General features: G+C 36.9%; 1 protein-coding gene and 1 pseudogene across 1 annotated transcript in view; both read right to left on the reverse strand.

Moving 5' to 3' along the window:
* PCLO (piccolo presynaptic cytomatrix protein) overlaps positions 1 to 24,208 on the reverse strand; it is a 341,606-nt gene that overhangs the window by 205,966 nt on the left and 111,432 nt on the right. The window lies entirely within an intron of this gene.
* LOC107527169 (small ribosomal subunit protein eS6 pseudogene) lies at positions 384 to 22,507 on the reverse strand (annotated as a pseudogene).

Raw genomic sequence — 24,208 nt, forward strand, 5'->3', positions numbered from 1 at the left:
GGCGGTGAGTGGCGGGTGGAAATAAATCACTGCATGAAGTGAATATAAATTCAAGGCTGCAAAATCTGAAAACAGATAACCTGGGTCTCGACACTGGCTCTGCTTGTTCCTAGCTGTGTGGTCTTATATAAGTTACTTAATCTTTCTGTGCCTCAATGACTTCACTTTAAAACTGGTGACAATAATAACTTCATCGGGTTTTGTGAAAAAATATGACATACGTAGTGTACTTAGGACCATACTTGGTAAATACTGAACACTAAAAATGTTTGTTATTGTTTAGTTCAACATGTAAAAATCTTTAGTATGCTCAAATGTTGATTGGTATATTTATCTTTTTTTTTTTATGTTTGTCCTCAGTTATTTGTTACTCTTACAAAATCTCAGACTTTTTGACTGGACTCAGACTTGGAGGTAGAAGCTCTCAGAGGGAACAGCCTGCGCCTTTGGCAGTCGGCTCCTGGCGTTTTTCTTTGGCTTCCTTCATTCTCTTGGCCAAAAGTTTAGCATATTCTGCGGCCTCTTCCTGATTTTTCTTAGTCTGCTGTTTCTTCAGAGCGATACACCGATGTCTGTGTCACAGACACATGGAGTAACAAGAAGCTGGATCTTGGGTGCTTTAGTCCATGTTTCTTACCTTCTTTATTCAGGGGCTTTCTCACTGCATATTGGTGGACATCATCTTCTTTAGAGACATTGAGAAGCTTATGGATTCTGCCAGCTCTTTTGGGCCCCAGGCGACGAGGCCCAGTAGTATCAGTGAGCCCAGGAATATCTTTCCGCCCTTTCTTCACAATGACCAAGTTGAGAGCACTGAGATTGGCATCCACAATGCAGCCCCAAACAGATCTGCGCTTCCTCTCTCCAGTCCTCGGTCTGTAACAGGGATGCCCCTGAGTCAGCAGCAGGCGGCCACGGCCATGGTCAGGACACCCTGCTTCACGGGGAAACCTTGTTGTCATTCCCATGGTGATTCGAGCCACATAACCCTTCCATTCCTCACCCAGAGCGTCAGCAGTAACTTCTGTGGCCATACGCTCCTCTTAGAAGGTACGAAGTTTGCCTTTATCAGCCACTGCAATGAGTGTCTGGCAGCCAGGGCTGGGAAAGAGGCGCTCAGCTTCATCCTGCAGCAGCCGACCGCCTCCGAGGCGCCACGAAAGGAGCTGTTTATCATTCTTTAGGGGAGAGATTGTTGATGATTCTAATCATCTTATTTTTGCTTAAGAGAAGATTCTATTTTAATGAGCATTTTATCACTTTACAATAAAAATACTCAATATTATTTTCAAAAAAGTGCATAATGTCATAAATTGTGCACAATATATATGTCGGGAAAAGCATAACAGTGATAAAAACGAGTACTATAATGATCTACTTTTGTTGAAAATCTTACATGTATTTATGCGTGTGTATATAAATGAATACATACAGGAAAAATACTAAAATAATATTTGGCAAAATATTAACAGTAGCTAATTATAAGTGGTAGGGTTATAGAGTATTTCGATTTTATTTTCTGTGCTCCTTTTTATTTTCGTCATTTCCTGCAATTAATATTACTTATATTTGTCTAAGTGGAAAATGCTATTTAAAAAAATTAAGGACATTTTTCTCTGTAGCCTGGAAGTCTATAAATTAGGACTTGATCAGAACCCAAAGCTACTTAGCTAATATTGAAGTTCTGAATGTGGGCCATCAATCTTGGGCCACTGAGTCAGCACCAACCTTTCTATCCAAATCCCTGAGGTAGAAGCAAAAATCTTGTTAGCTACGTATTGCTGTTCAAACCATCTTCATAAAATATAGATCTGGGTATGGCAAACCCCTAGAATGACTCTCCCTCCTTATGAATAAAATAGCCCATTTGTAAGCCCCACTGCATGCAGTCAGAAGTGGAAGGGTAAATGAATACTCTTTCTGTCTCATGGTTTCATGTTTTCCAGTTTTCACAGTTTACGTGCTCAGAGGCCCTTCCTTTCTTTTCTCACATAGCCAAGTTTTGCCTATCCTTCAAAAAACTGTTTTATTAGCTAGTCTCCCAAAGTATGCTACAGTAATTTTCTTTGTGTAGGTGTTCTCTAGCCTCTTAGTCATTTAGATACAAGGACACGCACGCATACTCGCACACACTCGCACGCGTGTGCATGAACACACACAATTTCAGTATCTAAGCATCTAGCTCGATACATTTTGCTGAGTTGAATTACTTTGAAGTAAACTACTGTTCAGTAGTTTAAAGATTCTAAAGCCTCTGTGAAAAATGTAAAAGTAAGTTTCATTTTAAAGTTTGTATCACAGTATAAGCAACTACTTGGATCTGAAATAATATAAACTCTAAATAAATACTGTTTTAGCCCGTTAAGGAGTGGCTCAGCGGTCAAGCGTCGGCCTAGGATCCAGGAGATCAAGGTCCGATTCCCAGTCAGGGCACATGCCGGGGTTGCGGGCTCCATCCCTAGTCAGGGGCGTGCAGGAGGCAGCTGATCAATGACTTTCTTATCACTGATATTTCTCTCTCTCTCTCTCCCTCTCCCTTCCTCTCTCTGAAATCAATCAAGATATATTTTAAATAAATAAATAAATAAATAAATAAATAAATAAATAAATAAATAAATATTGTTCTATTAAGTAAAGATTTGGATTACATTAGGAGAATTTACATAAAAGTTTCTTTATTCTAGGTAGAGAAAATAGTATTGGGTTGCATGCTGGTTACATATAGATTACTTATGCATTATGTTTAAAGGCATTTTCAGAATACTAGAATCACCATCTTAAGGTTAGAATACAGTTTAAGTATAACTTACTAAGTATTATCTAAGTACTCAGATATTTTTTTTCAAAATACATTAATTTGTAACTTGACATGTCCTGAACGCCACTCTCTCTCACTGTTTATTTCTTTTGACATTTCTGGATTCTGCTTCTCACTGTTGAGCAAGTTACTGGCCTTTTTGTGCCTCAGCTACTTCCACTGTGGATAAGGTTATGCTGATTAAAGTAGTAACTGTCATACAGTGTTACATGCATTCTTCTCTTCATGACCTTAAATAAGTGTTCCCTAGGACTCCATTCTTGGGCCATTCGAAGAAGCACATCCTTCCCTCTGTTAAGTAATAGCTTGAGTTTCAAACCCACTTACAATTTTCTACTTGACATCCCCAGTTGAATATGTTTCAGCCATCTCAACTTATCATGTCCCAAACTACATTAATTATCTGAATCCACAACCCCACAAGGAGACTCTCCTCACTGCTATGTATCTCCAAATGCAGATGTAGTGAATAGCACCAACAGCCACTCCCGCTGGTTGACATGCAATTCTTAAAAAAATGAAAATTCATCTCAGCACCAATATAGTTTGGGATATCAAGCATGATAGCTCTGCCTCCTAAATGCTGACTTACTTATAACTCCGTCACCATCCATCCTTAGCTCTCACTCCTAAACCACTGAAATTACCTCCTAATTTGTCTCCCTGTATCTCATTTGTCTCTCACCTGCAGCTCAGACCATCTACCCTCCACATATCCCTGCACTGATATTATCAAAGTACTAATTTTACCATGTCATTCCCTGCCTATGATGCATGAATGTCTTTTCTCATGTAAAGAATAAATCCCCAAATATTTAGTTCAATACATTTTTCAATAAATCTCCCTACATCGTGTCTAGCCTCATCTTTCATCACCATCTCTCACTCCACACTCTGCTTTAGACCCACAGAGATACTTGCCATACCCCAAGTATACCATTTCCCTCTTTCCAATCTCAGCCCTGTATGCTCTTCTCTCTGGTTTAATTCCTACAAGCTGTGTATCTGGGGGCCTCAGCACACACATGACCACCTGTGAAACTATCCCTAATCCTCCCTTTCCTTCCACACAGTAAAGTGAGCCCTTTTGACTTTTGTCAATACTTTGAGCATAGTTCTACCACTGCTCATATAAAACGGTGCTGGGATGCTCTACTTTTCTTACCCCTCCAGAACGTAATAAAGAACTTGCTATAGGTCTGATCTTCCAGCACCTAGGACAGTACCTAGCATATTCTGGCTACTAAAGAAATGTTAAACAAAGAAAGAAATGAAGGAATAAAAAAAAGTAAAGATTGGTATGTCCATATATTTAAATACTTTAAATAACAAAAATAAATCATAATTCTTCTTTAAATCTACAACAAAATTAAATATTTACATTTTTTCCAACTGTATCTGTTTGTATTTTTTGACCATATTGTTGTATCTTTATCCTTAATTTCCTGTCATTAGTAACTTCTTCCCATAGCCTAAGCTGCTTTACTTCACACTTTCATGTTATCATTTCTGCTTTTCCTTTTATCATTTCTTCTTGTTTGATTTCTCGTTTTCCCAAAACTACCATATAAAATTTATCCAATTCAAAAAGAAATACCTGTAACTTATAAAAGTTAACTATATATATGTTTCATACCCAGTTATATACTAGCTAAATTTTATATTTTTTCCAAAAATCTATAATTATTATGTTCTTGTTTTAAGAATTCTATATGTTTACTTTTTATTTAAAGTTTTTTGGTTATTTAATTGTTTCATTAATGTGGTGCTTGTTAGAAACTTTTTGGATACTTGTTGGATAAACTCCATACTGGAGGAACATACATATTCTACTAAACAGTAAAAACAGAAGAATTAGAGAATATTTTTAGTCTCTACCAATCTTATGTGATTTTATTTTGAGAAACTTACCAACTGAGTAACAGTTGAGTTTACCAACAAATTCACAGCAAAATGTAAAGCTATGATACTATCATATTAAAGCTGAAAAAAAACAAAGTCCAAGAGAATTTAAATATCTTCCAAATTTAGTTTCAAGCTACTTACCTACCTGTCCTAAATCTGACTTCCTAAAATCCAACCATGACTAATTTTCATCTCACTCTAAGCCTGACAGGAAAACCAACAAATCAACAGTGGTTGATCTGTATTGTAAAGATCCCTAAGTTAGTTCTCTATCCCTGGAAATAGATAACATTGAATCCTACAATGAGAATTCATTAATGCTGTTATTTATTCATTGATTGATTGATTGATTGATTCTTTGAGAGAAAGAGGAAGGGAGCGAGAAAGAAACATTGATTTGTTTTTCCACCTATTATTCATGCATTTCATTGCTTGATTCCTGTATGTGCGCTGACCTGGGATGGAACCCACAACTTTGGCGTATCAGTATGATACTCTAACCAACTCAGGCAGAGCAATGCCTTCATTTAATAAACATTGAGTATCTCCTGACTAACAGATTCTGCTAAGCACTGAGAATGGGAGATGAGTATATCATAAACACAATCATCAAAAACTCACACTTAAACCGTGGTTCACAAACTCAAAGGATCATAGAGGGCAGGCAGAAAGCACAAGCAAGTAAAGCAAATCGGACACAGGGAAAACCACTATGTTAGCATAAGGATAAATTTTATGGATATTTTAAGGGATGTAATAGAAAGTGGTATAGGCTTTTATAGATTGTGGAATATTTCTCTCTTACAAGGAGGGAAATCACTACTAGGAGCCTATCAACTGTTGCCCTGAGGAAATAGGAGCCCAGAGCTGCCTGAGGACCCAATATTTAAACTTTTTAAAAAATATACGTTTTTACTGATTTTAGAGAAAGAGGAAGGGAGGGGGAGAGAGACAAAGAGAAACACTGATGAGAGAGAAACACTGACCCACTGCTTCCTTCATGCCCCACACTGGGGATCAAGCCCCGCAATCCTGGCATATCCTTTTACCAGAAAATGGAACCAGAGACCTGTGGATGCACGGGAGATTGCTATCCCAACTGAGCCACACCAGCCAGGGCATGAGGACCCAATATTAAAGACATATCATAAATCTTGATTTTTCATATGAAACATCTTGGGGTTCAAATATTCACAACCAATTATACCAGTCACAAAACAAAACATTGTAGGTGCCAGTGTAGCGCAGCTCAAGGAAACACTCCTGTTGACTGGTTCTGGCCTATAGCCCACCAGAATAAAACCTCTAGGTTAAACTCTAGTCTTAGATAATATCATACACCTATTTAGTTATATTTTCTTTCAATTCCCCACCAAAATGAGTTTTATAACTTACTAGATTGTACAGAAATTGAGCCAAGGCAAAGAAGGAAAATCAAGTTGCCCACATGGCCCCATCAGAAAGAGGGCGATGTGTTTCCAATTAGCTATGAGTTCAGCGCTCATCCTTCATCTCATGCCTCCCTCCTCTTACTACTTAGCTTTTAGTCAGCCTTCACATTCCTCCATCTTCAGTGTGTATATATTTTCCAAATAGGAGACATAAATAAACATGAACATGCCATGTATAATGAGAATAAAAATTAGTCACGTGAAATATTCTATGATGATCACAAAGTACATTTTCCAAGGGAGTCTGATATAACCTGAGAACTCAATTCACATAAACAATCTGTTTTACCTACCAATTTGGCAAAATGTATGTAAAGAATGTTTTTCAGAATTTAACAGCAAATTCTCCTTGATGTACTACAGTTGTATTATCCTATGAGGCCACATTAAATCAATATGCCTCCTGATATATTCTGATCCTGAGGCAAATTTTAGGAACTGTTTTTTCTTCTTCCTTCTCAAAGAGGCTCCCCTAGTGTCTTGTTTCTTTATAATAAATCAGTTTGGGGGAAAATCTCTCACTACCTAAAATATTATCTCTCATATACATACACTATGTATGTGTGTATCTTGTATTGAAATATGCATATAATGGAGTTAAGAAACTTTAGTAACATCTAAGGCTTAATCGCTTTCTGCTGCCCAATAGCCTCTTAGTAGCTGTAAATTGCCAAAAGACGTGAAATGCAATATAAAGTTGGGAGAGATAACTGGCTTGATTCATCCTAGAATCCTAAGATTTAGAGATTATTACATCATTAGACACTTAAGGTGAGACAGGAGTAAAAAGAAAATGCAACAGGAAAAGAGAGTCTTAAAAGATAATTTTCAAAATAAAAGGCACAAATATGATTCTCACACAGATATAATACGAACATGTAATAAAGATTTTAATTAGCTTAATGAGAGCACCAAAGGGGAGAGTCTTCGTCCACAGACTAACTATTCCAAATTCCCCGAGGCAAGACTGCCAGAATGGCCATCACCAATAAATGTACAAATAGCAAGTACTGTTGAGGCTGTGGAGAAAAGGGAGCCCTGGTGCACTGCTGGTGGGAATGCAGACTGGTGCAGCCACTGTGGGAAACAGTATGGAGGTTCCTCAAAAAATTAAAAATGGAGCTGCTACTTGACCCAGTGATCCTACTTCTGGGAATATATCCAAAGAAACCTGACACACTAATTCTAAAAAATAAATACACCCTATGTTCATTTCAGTGTTATTTACAATAGGCAAGATTTGGAAACAGCAAAAGTGTCCATCAGTGGACTACTACTCAGCCATAAAAAAGAAGGAAATCTTACCTTTTGTGACAGCAGGATGGACCTAGAGATCATTATGCTAAGTGAAATAAGCTAATAAGAGAAAGACAAATACCATATGAACTCATTTATATGTGGACCTGATGAACAAAAATAAATTGACAAACAAAATAGAAACAGAGGCATGGATACAAGACACAAACTGGCAGCTGTCAGAAGCGAGAAGGGTTGGGGCTGGATGAAAGAAGGTGAAGGGATTAGCCAGAAAACATGTATACATAACACACAAACAACAGTATGGTGAGAGCCAGAGGGAAAGGAGTTGCCAGCTAGGTGGAGATGGGCAAAGGGGGAAAACATGGGGACAGAAACAGATTTTGCTTGGGGAGATGGGCACACGATGCAGTGTGCAGATGATGTTTTATTGAGTTGTACACTTGAAACCTGTATAGTTTTGTGAACCACTGCCACCCAAAAAGTTAAGTAAATCAGTCAATCAATAAATAAAAACAACTGTATGTAGCATATGGTGTGTGCCAGAAGTAAATGTCTCAAGTCTTTGAAATAAAACTTGAATAACAACCAAAAAAAAAAAAAAAGGACTGCACCATGGATGTACCAGGCTATTAAATGCATTAGACAGTCCAATTATGTCCAATTATGTAACTAACATATTTGTCCTAATTCCCTGGCTAAAAGGGCAAACTTTGGATTGCTGCAGAAGCTCAGCTTCTCTGGTAGCTCCTACCCAGAGAATGGGGGGGGGGGGAAGCCAGATAAAAGATGTGAATATCGGGCTGCCTTTTACTTGTGTTTCTCAAAGTAACAGTAATTATAATAGGGAACATTTTTTGAGCAGTTACTGTGTGCCAGACACCACTCTGAATGCTTTACTTGAATTAACTCTTTAAACCATTACAACAACTCTATGAAGTATGCCAGGTTATTATCCTCATTTATAGATGAGGAAACTGAGGCACAGAGGGATCACAGTAATTGCTCGAGATCACAGAGTCAATAAGCCATTGAGACAGGATTCAGACCCTAAGTCTTTGATCTTTCTTAAACTCTACATTACACTGTTTCTCACAGTAACTTAATGACATTAAAATTTATATAAAGTACTTCTTGATTAATTGACATTACATACTCTACACAAAATACTTCTGTGAGCTTGGTGGGTACAAATCAGTAACTCTAAACCCACCACCAGTTCTAGCCCCTGTGAAGATTAAATTCCTGGGCTTTCAATGCTAGGTCTAGATAAAGGAAAAAAAAATCACTTTTTGGGGTGGCCAATCAACCTCCTCTATGTGCAAACTAACCTCGATAGTTTTAGTACTAAATCTGTTTATTTAAAATATATATTTTCTTATTTCAGAGTTTAGAGTTTTCTTTTTACTTTCCTATACACATATACTGTACAAAGTTTCATATGTTTTTATTTGTTTCTAAGTAATATACATAAAATATAACTCTGTGTGTCTCTGAAATAAGAAAATGTTTTTAAATAAACAGGTTTAGTACTAAAGGTATCAATGGGTTTTATAAATGATAGTGCTTACTGAAATAATTAGATGGTATAAACACTAATCTATAACAAGGCATCATTAGAAACACTGTAAAAATCAGTCCAAATAAGAAATAACACATTAACCATAAATGTATTATTTTGAAATAAAGAAATGATGCATAGTCATTATCCCTCCATTTCCTTAGCAGTGCTATCACAATCTTCCACCACATTGTGAATTAGTTCCTTTTTAAGTTTGTTTTCTCCCCCACGACAATATAGGTTCTTGGAAAAGTCCTAAAATGTAACTCTTTTATTTTTATTTTACCCTAGAGAACATATGGTTTATCTCATGGCCAAGGTTAAAAAAAAACCCTTTCCTTCACGCGATTGTTCCTCGCAGACTCTTTATTTTTGAAATGCTACGCATTCTTACGTCTAGTTCCTTTTTCAAAGTGCAGAAACCTGGCAATGCTCTAGCACCGGCACCCCGTTTGTTTTCATGCAAGTGCTCAGCCTGGGTAGAAATGCAGCCCCGGGGGCCAGGTGATGTCCTTCGCACCCCTCACCGACCCCTCATGTGGAAAGGACATGGCACAAGGCTGGACACCCACCAGCAGAGGCCCCGCAACAGATGGACCAACTAAGATGAGCGCTGCTGCCAAAACCTGGAAATGTCAAAATAAAATACAACACAGAGGTTGAGGGAAAGGGGAAATAATATGTGTGAAAACGGGAACCTGAAATTAGAATCAGCGCTGAAGAAAGCAAAATTAAAAATGTGTTTGCAATCGCTGTAAGAGCTCAGTTCACGTGTGGATGTTTAAACAGAGCAAACGAAAAGGGCTCCTTATTTTTTGCACATGTGCTGCCAAAGCGAGCATGATGCTTATTTTTTGACACTCTGTTCTAATTGTCTTAGCTTTCCTCTGTTTATTTAGGAAGCTTACACTAATAAGCAAATACAGAGGTCTGGGCCATTAAAGAATGTGTCTTTTGATCTCGGCTTCAAAGGCAGGTTATTGCTTGGACAACTGCTCGATTTGGGAGAGCACAGAGATGAAGAATTGAGATGAGGGTGGAGAAATAGGTCTATTATGGGGGGTCTTGCAAGCCAGGCTCATGAACATGAAAGTCATCCTTAAACAAGAAAGAAATCACCGCAGTATTCTGAGTAGAAAAATGTGGTGTATGACATGAAGAAAATAAATAATAAGAAAATTGTTCTGAGTGCTATATAGGGTGGATTGAAATGAGTACTGACTTAGCTGAAAAGTATGCTAGGTCCAGGGAGTTTGGCAAAAACTGCATATCAACTTTTCCCTTTCAGGCTGTGGGGAGCAGTCAGCCAGCAATCCCAGGTCAGAGAGTGGAGCCCAGGGCAATGCGTGTGCTTTACTTACTGGCTTAAACCATGCTGGGAAGGATGGTTTAAGTGGGCAACGGGGGAAATTAGCTCTGTTCCTTGAGCGAATAAACTTCGGCTCTATGAGAGTCTGCAGGAGACCAAGAAAAGTGAAACTCTTTCTGAAGAATCAGAAGAAACTTAGACCTCTAAAACTTTTTTATTAAGGAATAAGAAAAAATAATTAGAAAATAATCTGGCACGTTAATACAATGTTTAAAAATGCTTTTTACGAAGTAGGAGGGGGAAGATCCGGAGATAAAAATACATATTTTATAAGGCAATGAAGATGGGTGAGGAAAGGAAAGATTGAAGTCAATTAATAATGCAGTCATAGAATTAAACTCTATTTCAATGTCAGACAAGAAAGTATAAACATTTTAAAAATTGAATGGAGCTGAAGAGAACAAAGAAAGAAAAATTAAGATGGTCAGTGAAAGGACATGAAATAGCTCTAAGTACTCTGGGGAATGAAATGAGAATAACTGGAAGAGGCACATTCGCTGAAAAACGACCAGATTATGCAGATGGGTTCACTGAGCTCCAAGAAAAATCAAGGTAGAGAGATATAACTATATTGATTGTTTTAAAGTTATTACACCATCCCTTTCTTTGAGGAGATATTATAAACCATTACACTTACTGCCACAAAATGAAATTACTCTTCTGTAAGACTACATGCTAGAAAATATTTTTACACATTTTCAGAGAAAAGAGACATTAAAAAACAAACTATAATCAATCAAGTTTCTATATGATGACAGGGAAATGCATGACATAAATATGTGTAATATATAGATTCATCATGTAATATTAACAATAAGATTTTCATGGGAAAAAATTCTTGACAACACATTTCAAATTGCTAAGAAATTAAATGAAGAACTCCAAAATGGAATTGTTGTGTTATAAATGAATTGAATTTATTCCCTCTTTATAAGAATTTTTCCTAATGAAACACTCCAAAATGCATAATATTGTTTATAGCAGTATTATTTATAAAAAAGCTAAATTGGAAGCAAGCAAACTGCTTCAAAAAATTGTCATATACTGACATAAAATCTGTGTATCAAAATGTTTACAAAATGTTTTCAATGTTATACAAAATGTTTACCACACAATTCTGTTAGTAAAAAATAAAATATAAAGTTGCAAGCATGTGTTGAGAATAATAAAAATGTACAGAATGTCAGAATGAATGTGTGGAATAAAGAAAATATGTAATATTAGGAGCGGTTGCATTATCAGCGAAATCAGCTATGATACACTGTACAGTTTGGTTTGGTTTTGCTAAATAATTTTATGCATTTTCTAAATTTTCTACCAGTTTTTCTATTATAACCAGAGAAAAAAGATTAAAATGTCAAATTGTGGTATTCTGATGAGTTTGTGCATTTTGGTATTTGAGCTGTCATAAATTTGACGGAATTACCTAGTTTTAAAATATGCCTAGTAGGCCCTGGCAGGTTTGGTTCAGCGGTTAGAGCATCCACCTGGGGACTGAAGGGTCCTGGGTTCAATTCTGGTCAGGGGCATGAACTGTGATTGTAGGCTTGATTGAGTGCAGGAGGCAACCAATCAATGTGTCTCTCTCACATCCATGTTCCTCCCACTCTCCCTCCCACTCTCTCTGTCTGGAAAGCAATGGAAAAGATATCCTCGGGTAAGGATTAAAAAAAAAAATTAAATTAAAAGAATATGCCTATATATTTAAGTCATTTTACACCCCATTTAAAGTAGGGATCTACAAATCACCTTGCAAAAGTGAGACGTATTAAATATTAATTGATACTTTAAAGAAAATACTAATTTCCCTTTAATTTCAGGGAGGAGTTAAACTGTAGTTTGAGTCATGGTTTATTGTTTGCTGTGACTGTTATACAAATGTTTCTGAATCTCAAAGCCTAAAAACAAGGAGATAACTGAGGTGCACTTAGTGAAGTATTCTACAACATCAAAGAATTGATAGCAGGTTTTAAAGTATAATATATTTTAAACATTATTTAGAACTTAGAATACGTATTAGAGGAAAACTTCTTTTTTAAAATTTGAGTTATGCGGAAATAGATCTCTGGAAGGTGAAATAAAGGAGATGCGAAAAAAAGAACCTCGATGGCACCCACTAAGGCAGAGGACATCTTCCTGTTTACTTATAATTTATACCTACAAGGGAAAAATTTCAATAAATATTCCAGAATCGATATATTTACATATGAATGATTGTGTGAATGAATAAGTGAATGAAAGTGTCAATATAAACTTAGTGAGTTGTTAAAAAATTTTAAAGAAATTTTAGTTCTCTCAACATATGTGTGTTTTGCTTTGCTTATAAATAGTGTAGCTATTTTAACTGAAGTAGACCAAATGAATTTTAAATCTTTTAGGGGTGGAATAAGGCAGGATGAGCAGCAGAAATAAAGAATTAAGTTCTTTTGTTTCAATTTTAAAACTAATTAGGCAAAACTATGTAAAAGCTGTATTTTATAGTCTAGTATATTGAATTTAATCTATTGTAATAGGTAGTCTTCCAATCATGAATGTTTAACAAGAAGATGAGATTGCAAGAGAAAAACAAAATAATGTAAAATTATACATGGAATATCCCAGGTTGACACATTTTTAATAGGCAGATTTGTTTTGCCAGAAGAGTTCATGCAGTGGGCAAATGGTCCAGGTTAGTCTTTGAGGACAGCAGAAAGGACTCTGCTGTGTCCTTTCTGAACTGTGAATTACAGTTCAGACAGCTACCACATCAGAGAACCAGGGTCTCGTCTTTACTATGTAAATGTAACTTCTACACACTAGACAATTAAGTAGCCTTTATTATTCTTTAAGTCTATGAAGCAGTATTTGTTTTCTTACATATATCCCAAATCACTATTTCTATGAGATATATTGTTGCTAGAAAATCAGATTCTGGGGCAAAGACTGAAGCATCAGTAAAAGAAACTAAAATACCAGAAAGATGCAATATTTTAATTTAAAAGAGGCAGAGGAAGAAAGCACTTGAGAATGACTCTTAGAGAATTTCAAAATCACTATCAGTTGAAAATGCTGTGTAGCTCTCAGAGGTAGAAGAAAGAATCTGAAAGAGGGAGGAGAATAATACAGTATCTTGGTTTCAAGTCTTGTTTTTAGTTAGATGAATTAGAACTTTTAAATTAGATCACTTAAACTAGCCTAGATAATGTATCCTATTTAATTATTCACAAACTGGAAAACATTAGCATAGCCCTTCCCATAAAAATTATTATATAAATGGAATATATCCAAAGACCTTTAATTACTTAGATCCAGTTAGATCGCTAAAAGCTTATGTGACTGATTTTTTTGAAAGAACCAAATATTTCCTTTAAATCCATGGTTTGTGTATTGCTGCATTCTGTCACAGCCCCTCTTTCAAGGAGGTGCAGAATTCTTGACAGTAGATAACGCATGACTTGTCCTAATGTCATGGTGACCATGACAATGAAAAGAACTAGGAGCCTGAAATCACGGGCTAGAGCAGGAGTGGGGAACCTTTTTTATGCTGAGGGCCATTTGTATATTTATAACAAACATCACTCCTGGGCCATAAAAAATTATCAACATAAAAATTAGCCTGCTATATTTGGTCAAACACTTAAGTAACTCATCCCTAATGTGATGGTTGGATCTGCTTCCCTTTGGTGAGGCCTTGGCAGGGCCAGACCAAATCATTTCCCTGCCTGCGGGCCAGACATTCCCCACCTCTGGGCTAGAGTCCTAGATCTAAAGTGATTTTCCCATTTACTGGCAAATGTGATCTTGGACAAGTTATGTAAAGTTTATGGCCCTCAGTTTCTTCATCTGTATAATGGAGATAAAGAGTTACTTCCTAAATCTATATTGAGAATGAAATAAGCAAACATACTGAAAGAACCAAGCATGCTATTATAATATGAATTCAATAGATGCTCCCTGCCTTCCCTCCCTGCGTTCTCTCCCTTCCTTCCCTGCCTTCTCCCCCTTCCTTCCCTCCCTTCTCCCATATGCATTTCTTGATATAATTACCAGACTATGAAATAAAAATACACTTTGGTATATTTGGAGCAAGACCTGCCTGCATTAAAACAAGGTAAAATAATATTATGATTAAGAGTAAGGTGTCCAATATTTAGGGTGCTTTATTTTAAGTGTTTTGACAAATATTTTATTTTATTTTATTATAAAATGTTAAATGTACAAAAGGTAAAATTATAATCTTTACCATAAGAAAAAGAAAATATATTTATAAACCTCTCCTAAAGACTGAAAGGGATTGCATTGTGCATGGTATAAAGTTATTAATATTGACTCATAGCATTCTAGAAAGATAAAATTATATGTTAAAATTTTAATATCTTGTATATAAAATAATTTTCAATCATATATGCAAATTTTTAGTTAAAAAAGCAAAGTGACTTCTGTGAAGATAGCTTGAAAATGATGGCAATGTCATCAAAGATAAAAAGCACCAGGATCTTACTCCTCTGGACCACCTAAGTCTTCAATGGAAGCTCATAGGATTGTTTAAAGAATCACCATCTACACTGTTGGAAAATCCTATTTTCTACAATATGAATAAGACATATAGTAGGTAAACAATAAATATCTGTTGAATGAATAAAACAAATTATTCATCTTATTTGTTATCATAAGATTCCATATTTTCTTTCCAAATAGACATTATCTTTTAGACTTTAAGAGTAGAAACTACATTAGCTGTAGGTCTTTTTTAAGCCTGCAAAAAATGAGCTGTTTAAATTGGAAAAGGTTATATAGCACATTTATTTGTCGTATGTGAGAAGCACACAATAGCTTCTAAGTGTCTCTGGCATGAATGGACTATCTCCAAGCCTAAATATATGGAATAAAGGTGTATCTTATTTGTTGTCCCAAACTTTTATGGACAAAAGTTGAAAAACAGAAAGCTAAATTTGGATCTTACTGCACCCTTAGACATATGGCCTTATTTTTACCTGTTTGGTGTATAATAAATATCATCTATAAAATGCATATACAAAACCTCAGAATCATAGTTTTTAAAAAAATGTTACCACTAGCTATTTTGATATAAAAAGTTTGTTATCATAAAGGATCTCAATTTTAAATGTATACTATTGATGGCATTTCCTAAATCTATACATTTATTGATTTTTGTAGATTATAATGTAAAAATTGAAACCGAGGTTCCTTATGGCTTAGGCTAAATTTAGTTTTAAATTCTAGCTCTAGAAATCATCTCTGTCCCTCCCTCTCCCCCCCCCCCCTCTCTCTCTCTCTCTCTCTCTGTCTCCCCCCCACCTCCACACCCCTCTTCCTACCCCCAGAGACCTAGCCTTTCCCCTAGATAATCAGCAATCCTGAGGCAGCAGCCCAGTCCTGACCAAAGGTCACGAGGTCCAGACCTCTGGCAAGCTAAAGATAACATCTTGACCTAAGTCTGTTCCAGTTCCTGAGCCCCTAGCTACTTTCCCATTAGACCAACAGAGGTACACTAGAAAAGACTTCAGAGCTGTTCCCAGGACCTGAAGAAATGACTCTTACTTCGCATCTGACCAATCAGCTCCAAGGAAAACCCTTAAACGCTAACTCATGGTGCCTTGTGATTTTGTCCTATATAATCTATAATCTACACAGCATCTGGGAGTTTGGGGTTTTGAGCATTAGCTTCCAGTTCTCCTGGGTGGCACCATTTGTAACAAAACAGCCAAATTTCTCTACTGCAATTCTCTATATTTAGTGTTTGGCTCTGCCAGTGCTGGGTGGACGAACACTTTCTGTTCTGTAATAAAATTACAGTTGCATGAGAACAATACAAAAAGTTATTATTCTTGAAAATAACATATTATAGAGCATTTTATAGGATTATGACTCTTAAAACATGACAAAACAGAAACAATATGAAATAAACACCCAATAGTAGTAGTTAAGACACATTTAGAATTCAACAACATATTCTGCTGGTTTGCTCCATTTATCCACACACCCAACCACCTGAAACCCTATTCACACTGCTAAGCAAGACACTGTGATTGAGAACTACAGAGCCATACAATAGGGCATATCTTTGACTTTGAAACTGATAACTATGTGAAAGTACTAGATATCAGTCCTTCAGTGCTTCAGCACAAAAGATTATGCCCCTGAGGAGCAAGACAAATGATTACATTTTCAGCAACAATGGCTTCACTTGAAGGAGAGAAAAAAAGAGTTAGAATATGTGTATCTGGGTGCCACGATTAAGAAATTCTTAATACTCCTTGGGGCCACGCTTGAACAGTTCAGTCAAAAACTAAGTAAACATGTCTTGTGCCAGAGTGGTACAGATAGGGAGCTAAACCAATAACTCTCTAACTTATCAATGCCATTGAGAGGAGAGACAATGGTGCCTGGGAATCTTATGGTTTCTCAATCTGAAATTTCAATAACCATTCCTGGAAACTTATTTTCTAGAATGTACATCAAACTAAGGAGACAGAAAAGCTGCCTGTTGAGTAACTCCTGTGAGCTGATCATTATTGCCCACTGGCTGGGGGCCAGTCACCATATCAGGTGCTAATGATACTTAGTAGATAAGAAAAGGCTCAGCTCAGCTTTAAAAGCCTTACTATTGGTAGAGTGAGACTGACATTTAAAACTGGAATCCAATTTGATAAGCAGTTGGGATCTGTGTATATAGAAGAAAGATAGAAATAATCTTGTCTGAAGATGAAGAAAGCTCTACAGATGTACCTTTGATATGGGACTTCAAAAAGTGCTAGGATTTTATCAAAATAAGAGGAAAGAAGTTATGTCACACATAAATAATGGCATGAAAAAAGTTATGGTCAAGTGAGAACACATAGAATGATCTATTATTAGCTGTCTTCTGAAAACAGCTGTAAATGGGTCTTCACCCTTGATTTCTTCAGTTTCTGTCTCTTCAGCCCTTTGTTTTTCTGCAGTTTACACCACCAAGTAGTGTAACAGAGAACTGTCCTCACGGCTGGGATTGAGTGCTGTGAGTGAGGAACACACTATGGAGCAAATTTAAAGGCAAGTGGACAAATCAGTAGTCACAAAATAGTCACAGGGATGTAAAGTCCAGCATAGGGAATATAGTCAATAATACTGTAATAACTATCTATGGTGCCAGGTGGCATTTGAAGTATCAGAGAGATCACTCTGTAAAGTATATGACTGTCTAACCACCATGCTGCACACCTGAAACTAATATAAAATAATACTGAATGTAAACCATAATTGGAAAAAAAAGGGGGGTATGGAAAAGCTCAGTAGCCATAGCCATGTAATATTTTTAAAAATCAAAATTAATGCAAAAAAATGAAAAAAATACAACATTAAAGACAGGTGGTTGCTATCCATTTGTTTTACAACCTTGTGTAACTGTACAATGCAAGAAGTCATTCCAGTCAGCCCAAGGGTGCCCAGTTGGCAACAGCCCCTCAGGTCCCTGTCAGATCCTACACTGGCTGGAGTTAGCTGACAGCGGTGTGTAAACAGATTTGACAGTACAGGACTTAATGTCATTTTAAAAAAATACTTAAATAAGTGTATATAGGGGTACAATTTATGTTTTCCCAAGTGGCTCCCGAGAAGACACTGCACTGCAGGAATCTATTCCCAGCTCTGCTTTTGGCTTGCAACAGAATCTGGGAGGAGTCACTGAGCTCCTCTGACATGCAATGTTCTTACTTACTCATAAATTAGAGATAACAGTAATTGCTCTAGCAGTGGAGCTACTGTGAGGAAAATAATTTGAAAGGGCTTTGTAAATTTAATTTACAGCTCATGCTATATCAATTTATCAATCTCTAATCAATGGAAATTCAGGCATATCATATGCATGTTCTGAACATCTATTCATACCACACTGTTAGAAACAGGCAACTGTAACCTTCCCCAGGTAGCCTGGCTCTGAGCATGAAAATGCATGTTTTGTTACCTGACTGAAAGGATCCAAAGGCCTTTACTTAAGTCTCAAATCAGTTAAGTCAAAGATTTTGGAAATTTTTAAATATAGGGGGAAAACTACCATTTTAGTTTTTGTTCCAGGTAGTCTCTCTCCAGTGTTAGTTTATAATATCCTGGATGCTATATGGGGACAATTTAATATCTTCATTGATAAAATGCCATACTACAAGAAGGAAGGAAGTGGAAAAATTAAGGCTGAGTCTGAACAAATGCAAAGGCATTCTGAAAAGTCTAGAATGAGGTCCTGAATGTGCGTGTAACGGTTTCTCTTTTTTAAGAATCACCAAACAATCAGACAAGAATAAAAGGCTACACCAGGAGCTCTGGCCTGCTCGCCCAGTGGGTTGGAGTGACAAGTCCCATGCACTGGAAGGTCGCGGGTTCGACTCCCCAGCCAGGGAACATACCTGGGTTGTGGGTTCCATCCCCAATCAGGGTGTATACAGGAGGCAACAGATCAATGTTTCTCTCTCACGTCAATCTTTTTCTCTCTCTCTCTCCCTTTCTCTCTTTCTAAAAATCTATGAAAATATATTCTTGAGTGAGGATTAAAATAAACAAAAATCTACACCAAGAAATGAGACTCCAAGGCAATCAACCTTCCCTCCCTCCCTCCCTGCCTCCGTCCCTCTCCATATTCCACTTCTTGATTTCTTTCTCTCTCCACACACACACATGCTGACCCTTTATTCAAACTCACAATGAAAAATAAGTCCCATAAACAAAGATAATCACTAACTTGAAGGAGGCTCGAAATCACATTTTGTATCATCTTTTCGGTGATTGCCTTCACTCCACTCACCCTTTCAGGGCTACCCTTGACCTGTTGTTCTTCTTTGCTACACTCCCAAGCCTTTTCTTATTCTATTTAGTTAGCTACCTATTTATATTTATTGAATTTATTGGGGTCACATTTGTTAATGAAGTTATATGTATTTGAAGTGTACAATTCTGTAACACACCTTCTGTATTGTGTTTACCACCCAAAGTCAAGTCTCCTTTCATCGCCATGTATCCCCCCACCCTCTTCTACTCCCCCCGCAACCACCTTGCCCTCTGGCCATCACCATGCTGCTGTCTGTGTCCACAAGTTCTTAGGGGTTTTTTGCTTAATCCCTTCACCTTTTTCACCCAGCCACCCAACCTCCCTCCCCTCTGACGGCTGTCAGTCTGTTCTCTGTGTCTGTCTGCTTCTATTTTGTTTGCTTATTTTGTTCATTAGATTCCTCATATAAGTGACACCATATGGTACTTGTCTTTCTCTGACTGGCTTATTTCACTTAGCATGACACTCTCCAGGTCATTCATGCTGTCGAAAAAAGAAAGATTTTCTTCTTTTTTATGGCCCAGTAGTATTCCATTGTGTAAATCTACCACAGCTTTTTTACCCACTTATCTCCTGACGGACACTTAGGCTGTTTCTTAATCTTGGCTATTTTAAGTAACGCTGCAATGAACATAGGAGTGTACGTGTTCTTTTTGAATTAGTGTTTTGGGTTTCTTTGGATATATTCTGAAAAGTAGAATCGCTGGGTCATAAAGCAGTTCCATTTTTAATTTTTTTGGAAAACTCCATCCTGTTTTCCACAGTAGCTACACTAATCTACATTCCAGCCAAGTGCATAGGGGTTCCCTTTTCTCCTCACCCTCGCCAGCACTTGTTATTTGTTCATTTGTTAATGGTGGCCATTCTGACAGGTGTGAGATGATGTTATTGAGGTTTTGATTTGCATTTCTCTGATGACTAGTGATGTTGAATATGTTTTCATATGTTTCTTGGCCATCTGGTATGTCCACTTTGGAGAAGTGTCTATTTAGGTCCTTTGTCCATCTTTTAATTGGATTGTTTGGGGTTTTTTGAGTTGTAAAAGGGATTTATAAATTTTGGATATTAACCCCTTATCAGATATATCACTGGTGAGTATGTTCTCCCACTTAGTGGGTTGTCTTTTCATTTTGTTGATAGTTTCCTTTTCTGTGCAAAAACTTTTTAGTTTGATATACAGCCATTTGTTTATTTTTTTTTGTTTATTTTTTTCTTTTGTTTCCCTTGCCCGAGGAGATATACCAATAAAAAATATTGTTTTGTACCATTATGGTCAGAGAGACTTGATATGATTTCAGTCTTCTTAAATTTACTGAGACTTTTTTTTTGTCCTAATGTGGTCCATCCTACAAAACATTCCATGTGCACTTGAAAAGAATGTACATTCTGCTGCTTTGGGGTGAAATGCTCTGAAGATATCAATTAAATCCATCTGGCCTAGTGTGTCAGTTAAGGCTGCTGTTTCCTTGTTGATTTTCTGTCTGGAAGTTCTATCCTTTGATATCAGTGGGGTGTTAAATTCCGCTACTGTGACTGTGACTGTCAATCTCTCCCTTTATGTCCATCAAGGTTTGCTTTACTTATTTAGGTGCTCCTATTTTGGGTGCATAAATGTTTACAAGGGTTATATCCTCTTGTTGGATTGCTCCCTTTATCATCATATAGTGTCCTTCTTTGGCTCTTACTATAGCCTTTTTGTTTTTTGAATCCTAACCCAAGGATATTTTCCCCATTGATTTTTAGAGAGTGGAGAGGGGCAGGGAGAGAGAGAAACATTGACATGGAAGAGACACATCGACTGGTTCCCTCGTGCACACACCTTTACAGGGCCAGGGATAGAACCTGCAACCCAGGTACATGTATGTGGGCTGATGCTCTAACCACTGAGCATGCCTGCCAGGGCGTAGCTTTTGTTTTAAAATCTACTTTATCTGTGTTGATACCCTAGCTTTTTTTTTTTTTTCATTTCCATTTGCATGAAGTATCATTTTTGATCCCTTTACTTTTAGTCTGTGTATATCTTTTGTTCTCAGGTGGGTTTCTTATGGACAGCATAATACGATGTCCCAAAAAAATGTGTACACACACTTTGAATAATTATAAAGGCAGTGTTTATTAAAATACATGTCATTTTCCAAATTGAGCTATCAGCTGTTAAAGCATGTATACATTTTTGGGGGACACCCTATATACGGGTCTTGTTTTCTTATCCATTCAGTTACCCTATGTCTTTTGATTGGGGTATTTAAGCCATTCCATTTTGAAGTGGTTACTGATAGCTATGTATTTACTGTCATTTTATTCTTTATAACTATGCTCCTCTGTTTTGTTTTTTTCTTATTTTTCTTATTGAAGAAGAGCCTTTAACATTTCTTGTAGTACTGCTTTGGTGGTGGTTAACTGTTTTAGCTTTTTCTTGTCCAGGAAGCTCTTTATTTCTCCTTTGATTTTAAATGATAGCCTTGCTTGATAAAGTCTTGGTTGTAGGTCCTTGCTTTTCATCACTTTGAATATTTCATGCAAAACCCTTCTGGCCTGAAATGTTTCTGTTGAGAAATCAGCTGACAGTCGTATGGGCATTCCCTTGTAGGTAACTGTCTTCCTCCTGACGCTTTTAAGATTCTCTCTTTGACCTTGGCAGGTGTGGCTCAGTTGGTTGGGCAACATCCTGTGCACCAAGATGCGGCCCTTCAATTTCTGGTGAAGGCACATGCCTAGATTTCAGGCTCAATCCCCAGTGAGGGGTGTACGGGAGGCAGCCAATCGATGTTTCTCTCTCTCCCTCTCCCTCTCCCTTCCTTTCTCTCTCTAAAATCAATAAAAACATTTTTTTTAAAAGAAAGAAATGTTAAAAAAGATTCTCTCTTTGTCTTTAACCTTTGCCATTTTAATTATGATGTATCTTGGTGTGGCCTCTTTGAGTTCATTTTGTTTGGGACTCTCAGCACTTCCTGGACTTCTGCATATTTTTCCTTCAACAAGGTAGGGAAGGTTTCAGTCATTACTTCTTCAAATAGTTCCTTGATTCCTTGCTCTTTTCTCCTTCTGGTACCCCCATGATGCAAATGTTGTTACATTTCATGTTGGCCCAAAGGCCCCTTAAACTATCCTAATTTAAAAAAATTTTTTTTTCTTTTTGCTGCTCTGAATGGGTATTTCCTGCTACCTTGTCTTCCAAATCACTGATTTGACACGATGCTTCATCTAGTCCACTGTTTACCCCTTCTAGTGCACTCCTCATTTCCGGCATTGTAGTCCTCATTCCTGACCACTTCTTTTTCATGGTTTCTAAATCCTGTTCCATGCTGCTGAAGTTCTCAGTAAGTTTCCTGAGCATCCTCAAGACCATTTTTTTGAACTCTCTCTCTACTAAATTGCTTGCCTCCATTTCATGTAGCTCTTTTTCCTGGAGATTTCTCCTGGAAATTTCTTTCATTTTGGACTTGTTTCTTTGTCTCCCCATTCTGGCTGCCTCCCTGTGTTTGTTTCTATGTATCAGGTATATGTGTTTTTCTTCAATACAGCTGCAGGTTTTATTATGTGAATGTGGGAATAGTATGGGGTTTTCACTTTGATTTTTCTTACCTACTAAAACTGTGGACATCACCTTAAGGCATGCAATGCAATACAACTAAGTTTTAACTTTTCATCCATGCCCCTGGCATCCATTTGCCTACCAACCATTCACTCCTAGTCTTTCAATCTGGCTTCTATTTTCACCATACAGTTCTAGCTAGAGTCTTAAGAGGCACCCTGAGTATCGCAATCAACAAATTCATGACCCTTTGAGTACTCCTGGATGCTCTCTTTTCCCTTCCCTTCTAATGCAGAAGCCTAGGCTCCCTGAGCTCTCTCTTCATCCTGGCTAATCTTTCACTCTCCATTGGCTCCTCTTCTTTCTATTTTTAACATCAGTATTTGCCTGGATTTTACTGTCTTGTTATTCTTTTCCTTTTTATCTTAAGCTCAGATCTCTCTTGAATTGCTGATACAAGTAACCATTTTTATTTGACATAATAATTCCTGCAGGCTTAGTAGCAACTTTTGATTATTACTCTTTGAATGAAAATCATTTACAGTGCCACCATTCCCCCAATCACTCAGGCATGAAACACTGGCATCTACTTTGCGCACTCTTTCTCCTTTATGCCCCAATTCCAATAATTTAGAGTCAAATTATAAAGTGCTCACATCTGTAACACTCCAAATAGCTGAGATGTGGCTTAGTGACAATCAATCAGACAGAACTGATTAAGAAGATCAGTCCAACTCCTATTAGCTATTTGACTTTAGCCAGGTTACTTACTAATCCAAAAATAGTAGTTATAATATTAACTATAATAGGCTATTATAAACATTAAACAAAATAACATTTGAAAGTTACACACAATATGACAAATGGTATCATTATTATGCCATTTCTCTATGTATTCTCTATGCATTCCTCATGTTACTTAAATGTTCCTATTTATATACATATGCCAGTTTTTCTTCTGCCTAAAATATCTTCCCAACACACACTACTTATATCCTACCATCACTCAATGCCCATCTTAAGTATTCTTTCCTTCACAGAGCCTTTGCTGATACATTACCCTTCCATACTAGTGCAGTCTTTCTTCCTTTTAACACATATAATGCTTTATATTTCTCTTTAGCCATTTTCTGTCTCTTATTTTTCAATTTTCTGTTTCCTCTATTCTCTAGGTTATCTTTTCCCACCATATTTTCAAATTCCTCAAAATATTCCTGCCAGAATGCCATTGCTCACCTAGACTATTACTGATTTTACCACATCCCTTCTTCCTTTATTTGAAGAATTAGTTCATTCCCAGATAAAATGGGAAATTTCTTGAAGATATGGTATCATATTTATCTTTAGTACATAGCCTTATTCCAGTTGCTCAATAAACTTTTGCTAAATAAGTTTAATTTGAATTCCTGTAAATTGATAATGAGTTCAATATAGTTAGGAAAAAAGTCAAAAGCACCACCAAAAGTACCATATCTTATCATCTCCTATTGTCCCATTCTATGATAGAAAATCAGA

The sequence above is a fragment of the Miniopterus natalensis genome, chromosome 10 (genome assembly GCF_054644295.1).
Source record: "Miniopterus natalensis isolate mMinNat1 chromosome 10, mMinNat1.hap1, whole genome shotgun sequence".
Lineage (NCBI taxonomy): Eukaryota > Metazoa > Chordata > Mammalia > Chiroptera > Miniopteridae > Miniopterus > Miniopterus natalensis.